This window comes from Odocoileus virginianus, chromosome 23, assembly GCF_023699985.2.
Source record: "Odocoileus virginianus isolate 20LAN1187 ecotype Illinois chromosome 23, Ovbor_1.2, whole genome shotgun sequence".
In the NCBI taxonomy this organism is placed as follows: domain Eukaryota; kingdom Metazoa; phylum Chordata; class Mammalia; order Artiodactyla; family Cervidae; genus Odocoileus; species Odocoileus virginianus.
The window spans coordinates 3,797,114-3,803,203 of NC_069696.1; positions in this window are offsets into that span (position 1 = coordinate 3,797,114).

Here is a 6,090-nt window from a genome sequence, read left to right on the forward strand (position 1 = left end):
CCACTAGTACCACCTGGGAAGCCCAGTGGCTTAGGAGGGCTTGCCTGAAAACTTCACAGACAGTGCCCCCCCCCCGCCCCCCACGCTGGGTTTCTGCAGAGGGGAAGAGCTGTGGGACCTCTAGAGCACACGCTGACCAGGAGAGCAACTAGCCCAGGTGCCCTTGGCCAAGCAATCTGTGAGGTTGGGGCAAGATCCAGCCAGTCCGGGCGAGCCGTGCAGGCGGGTTCCACGTGGGGACGTTCAGGAAGATGGAGGCTGGGAAGGGCAGCCTTGACACGCGTGGCAGCGATCACCCCGTGCAGAGGGGAGCTGGAGGCTGAGGGGGCAGCTCTCAATACCTGTGGGTCTTCTCCGGGAACAGGTGTGGCCAGTGGTTGGGAAGCAGCTTCCTCAGGTGCAGGGTCACGCCGTTCCCCAGGTGCGCTCGCCCCAGTCCAGTCTCCCCTCCCCAGGTTTCTCCCACTACAAGCAGTGGGACAGCCAACAGCGGCTGTGCAGGAAGGAGGGAATCAGAGCACACGGCTGCAAACATGCTGTGGGGTCCCGAGCGACTGTGGGTGTGGGCAGGGAGACGGAGGGACCCTGAGGCAACCCCTCAGACTCTGGGTGGGTTCACTTAAGGACAGGAGACCATGTGTGAATAATTCCAACCCCTCAATCTACAGGGGAGGCAAATCCCTGGCAGGACAAGACCCAGAACCCAGGGACTCTGCCCGATTTGACCGTCGCTTTATTTCCGCACCCATGATGCCGTCTAAAGGCAGTGAATGGACGCTCGTTCATTTTTCTCACCTACTAACCTTCCACCCAAAAGAGCCTTTTGCAGAGGGATGGGATGGGGTGGGAGCCGGGAGGGAGGTTCAAGTTCAAGTGGACACATGTATACCTATGGCTGATTCATGCTGATGAATATGATGGAAACCAACATGATCTTGTAAAGAAATTATCCTTCAATTAAAAATCAACTTTAAAAAGAGCCTTTTGCAGGCTTGTACAGATGTTTGAAAATCATTTCCTGGTATCTTTCATATCAATGATCATTGATATTATTCTTGGTCACTGAAAAGTGTATATAACTGGGTCACAAATACCCTGTTTGGCAAAAAAAGAAAAATCAAGTGAAAATGAAAACCCAAGCTGTACCCATCACACTGACCCCAGCCCTCACCATGATGTGACTCTTCCCGTTCTTCCACAGGACTCATCCCGTGACCCTAAGAGTAGGAAGGCCTCACCAGGACTTGTGAACATATTCCTTTTAACTTGTCTGTAGAAGGAAGCCTTAAATGTGACTACTGAGAGCTGAGAGAGAGGGTCCCTTCATTCTGTTTTTTTCTGCTGGCAAATCAGGAAGGTGACCCAGGAGGCTGACAGTTGCAAGCACCGCCCTCTGGGCCCCCTCAGTGTCAGCTCCATCATGACCTCTGGGCCTCCTCAGTTTCAGCCCCATCATCTGTCCCCTGGGGCCCCTGTCTCACTCTAAGCCCCATCATCTGTCCCCTGGGGCCCCTGTCTCAGTCTCAGCTCCATCATCTGTCCCCTGGGCCCCCTCAGTCTCAGCCCCATCATCTGTCCCCTGGGCCGCCCCCAGTCTCAGCCCCATCATGTCCTCTGGGCCCCCTCAGTCTCAGCCCCATCATGTCCTCTGGGCCCCCTCAGTCTCAGCCCCATCATGTCCTCTGGGCCCCCCCAGTCTCAGCCCTATCATCTGTCCCCTGGGCCCCTTCAGTCTCAGCCCCAACATCTGTCCTCTGGGCCCCCTCAGTCTCAGCCCCATCATGTCCTCTGGGCCCCCTGTCTCAGTCTCAGCCCCATCATCTGTCCCCTGGGGCCCCCCGTCTCAGTCTCAGCCCCGTCATCTGTCCTCTGGGCCCCCTCAATCTCAGCCCCATCATGTCCTCTGGGCCCCCTGTCTCAGTCTCAGCCCCATCATCTGTCCCCTGGGGCCCCCCGTCTCAGTCTCAGCCCCGTCATCTGTCCCCTGGGGCCCCTGTCTCAGTCTCAGCCCCATCATCTGTCCTCTGGGCCCCCTGTCTCAGCCCCATCATGTCCTCTGGGCCCCCTCAGTCTCAGCCCCATCATGTCCTCTGGGCCCCCCCAGTCTCAGCCCCGTCATCTGTCCCCTGGGGCCCCTGTCTCAGTCTCAGCCCCAACATCTGTCCTCTTGGCCCCCTGTCTCAGCCCCATCATGTCCTCTGGGCCCCCTGTCTCAGTCTCAGCCCCATCATGTCCCCTGGGCCCCCGTCTCAGTCTCAGCCCCATCATGTCCCCTGGGACCCCCGTCTCAGTCTCAGCCCCATCATGTCCCCTGGGCCCCCTGTCTCAGTCTCAGCCCCGTCATCTGTCCCCTGGGGCCCCTGTCTCAGTCTCAGCCCCATCATGTCCTCTGGGCCCCCTCAGTCTCAGCCCCATCATGTCCTCTGGGCCCCCCCAGTCTCAGCCCCAACATCTGTCCCCTGGGGCCCCTGTCTCAGTCTCAGCCCCAACATCTGTCCTCTGGACCCCCTCAGTCTCAGCCCCAACATCTGTCCTCTTGGCCCCCTGTCTCAGCCCCATCATGTCCTCTGGGCCCCCTGTCTCAGTCTCAGCCCCATCATCTGTCCCCTGGGCTGCCCCCAGTCTCAGCCCCATCATCTGTCCTCTGGGCCCCTTCAGTCTCAGCCCCAACATCTGTCTTCTGGGCCCCCTCAGTCTCAGCCCCATCATCTGTCCCCTGGGGGCCCCCGTCTCAGTCTCAGCCCCGTCATCTGTCCCCTGGGGCCCCTGTCTCAGTCTCAGCCCCATCATCTGTCCTCTGGGCCCCCTGTCTCAGCCCCATCATGTCCTCTGGGCCCCCTCAGTCTCAGCCCCATCATGTCCTCTGGGCCCCCTCAGTCTCAGCCCCATCATGTCCTCTGGGCCCCCCCCAGTCTCAGCCCTATCATCTGTCCCCTGGGCCCCTTCAGTCTCAGCCCCAACATCTGTCCTCTGGGCCCCCTCAGTCTCAGCCCCATCATGTCCTCTGGGCCCCCTGTCTCAGTCTCAGCCCCATCATCTGTCCCCTGGGGCCCCCCGTCTCAGTCTCAGCCCCGTCATCTGTCCCCTGGGGCCCCTGTCTCAGTCTCAGCCCCATCATCTGTCCTCTGGGCCCCCTCAGTCTCAGCCCCATCATGTCCTCTGGGCCCCCTGTCTCAGTCTCAGCCCCATCATCTGTCCCCTGGGGCCCCCCGTCTCAGTCTCAGCCCCGTCATCTGTCCCCTGGGGCCCCTGTCTCAGTCTCAGCCCCATCATCTGTCCTCTGGGCCCCCAGTCTCAGCCCCATCATGTCCTCTGGGCCCCCTCAGTCTCAGCCCCATCATGTCCTCTGGGCCCCCCCAGTCTCAGCCCCGTCATCTGTCCCCTGGGGCCCCTGTCTCAGTCTCAGCCCCATCATCTGTCCTCTGGGCCCCCTGTCTCAGCCCCATCATGTCCTCTGGGCCCCCCCTATCTCAGCCCCATCATGTCCTCTGGGCCCCCTCAGTCTCAGCCCCATCATGTCCTCTGGGCCCCCCCAGTCTCAGCCCCAACATCTGTCCCCTGGGGCCCCTGTCTCAGTCTCAGCCCCAACATCTGTCCTCTGGACCCCCTCAGTCTCAGCCCCATCATCTGTCCTCTGGGCCCCCCAGTCTCAGCCCCATCATGCCCTCTGGGCCCCCTCAGTCTCAGCCCCATCATCTGTCCTCTGGGCCCCCCAGTCTCAGCCCCATCATGTCCTCTGGGCCCCTGTCTCAGTCTCAGCCCCATCATCTGTCCCCTGGGGCCCCTGTCTCAGTCTCAGCCCCATCATGTCCTCTGGGCCCCCCAGTCTCAGCCCCATCATCTGTCCCCTGGGGCCCCTCAGCCTCAGCCCCATCATTTGTCCTCTGGGCCCCCCAGTCTCAGTCTCAGCCCCATCATCTGTCCCCTGGGGCCTCTGTCTGTCTCAGCCCCATCATCTGTCCTCTGGGCCCCCTCAGTCTCAGCCCCATCATCTGTCCCCTGGGGCCTCTGTCTGTCAGCCCCATCATCTGTCCTCTGGGCCCCCTCAGTCTCAGCCCCATCATCTGTCCCCTGGGGCCTCTGTCTGTCTCAGCCCCATCATGTCCTCTGGGCCCCTCAGTCTCAGCCCCATCATCTGTCCTCTGGGCCCCCCGTCTCAGTCTCAGCCCCATCGTCTGTCCTCTGGGCCCGTCTCAGTCTCAGCTCCATCATGTCGTCTGGGCCCCCTCAGTCTCAGCCCCATCATCTGTCCTCTGGGCCCCCCGTCTCAGTCTCAGCCCCATCATCTGTCCTCTGGGCCCCCTCAGTCTCAGCCCCATCATGTCCTCTGGGCCCCCTCAGTCTCAGCCCCATCATCTGTCCTCTGGGCCCCCCGTCTCAGTCTCAGCTCCATCGTCTGTTCTCTGGGCCCCCCGTCTCAGTCTCTGCTCCATCGCACATCCAGGAAACGCCCAGTGTTGTGCATGTGATGAGTCCTCAGACCCCTGCTCTTCTGTGATGGAAACTCACAGTAAGACTCACTTGGCTTCAAAGAACGACTAGTTCACAGCTGCCTAGCGATGAAACTATCACAACAGATGTGATGGAAGGAGCCATGTGAGGGATGGGGGGCCTGAAAGAAGAATGGCAACACTCACATTTTTATAGAAATCACTTTTTATTTCTGTAGCGTACAAAAAGTATAAATATGTAAAACTGATCACCTGCACACTTGAGCAGGAAGGACAGGAGGCCAGGGTGTGTCTGCGTCAGAGTGGGAGCAGGAAGCAGGTCAGAGCAGCCGCCCCCAGGCCCCTCCCTAGACACTTCATATCCCCCGCTGGAGGCCAAGCTAGCAGCCTCAGGAGAGGCCAGCGGGGAGAGGGCACCTGAGGACCGAGGCACTTGAGGGATGCAGCCTGAGATGACCGCCGGGTGAGGACAGAGCAGTGGACGTGCGGGTGGGGTGAGCCATGGGTCAGCTCACCCCCAGTCTCTTTCCTTCCACTGCTGTTCGGTGTGGAGCAGGGACAGGAAGCAGGGACAGAAAGGACGTCCACAGAAGGAATGAGAAGGAGCAACAGCTGCCGCTGCCCAGCCCCAGGCTGGCGGACAGGCCTGGGGGTGACCGACGCCAGTGCTCACGGCGCTCCTGAGACGCAGGACGCAGGTGCCTGAGCAGGCTGTAAACCGGCAGCAGAGCCATGCAATTTGTTGGGAGAGGCTAATAATCTGAACAACGTAGCAGAACTCTTACAATCTGCGAGCAGAAGTGACGGACCTGACCTGGCTGGGGGAGCCAGGCCTTGGGGCTGATGACACTTGCGTTGAGAAGAGAGTCCCGAGCGTCCTCGCCCTGGACAGTGACAGTGGCAGGTTTACACACACACACAGTTCTCTCCCTCCCATGGGGCGGCAGGTGTGTCTGCACTAACGGCTCCACGGTAACCCATCGAGGGAGGTGCTCGGGCTGAGAATGATGAAGGCCACGTCAAAGCCTCTCAGTCATGACCTGACCGGGTCAGGTCCCCTCTAAAGTCCACGCTTCCAGCCTAAACCACGATTAAGACAATTTGTAAATTTCTCACATCACTGATCACAAATTGGGCCACAGCCACCCTGACTTGAGACAGGGGCCAGTCAGCCAGCCTTGAGGGAAGAGGGGACTGTGATCAGGTGACTCCTGAGCCCGAGTGGAGCGGCTGCTTTGGGGAATGGGTGCCACACTCCCCCAGCACCCCCCTGCCCCCTGACAAAGACAGCAGGGGGCGAGCACTTCTCCGGGGGCCCCTCCTCCATGGGTGAGGCAGGTGTTGGGTGGACTTGGAATGACCAGGATGGTAAACGATACTCTGGGAACCACTGTGGGCAGGACATGGGAAAGGCTACGTCACAGTGGACAAGGCCTCAGCTCCAACCTGCACTCCTGGAGGCAGTCGTCCCCCCAGGTGCTCTTGTGACCACAGGCTCATTATGGAAGACCACCAGGCCCAGGGCAGTACAGAGATCCTGGAAGTGGGGGATGGTCACATCTCCATGGATGAACCAGCCATTTTCAGAAAAAGTCTGCAGACCTGGAGACTGAAGGTCACTGAGGGAATTATCCCTCTC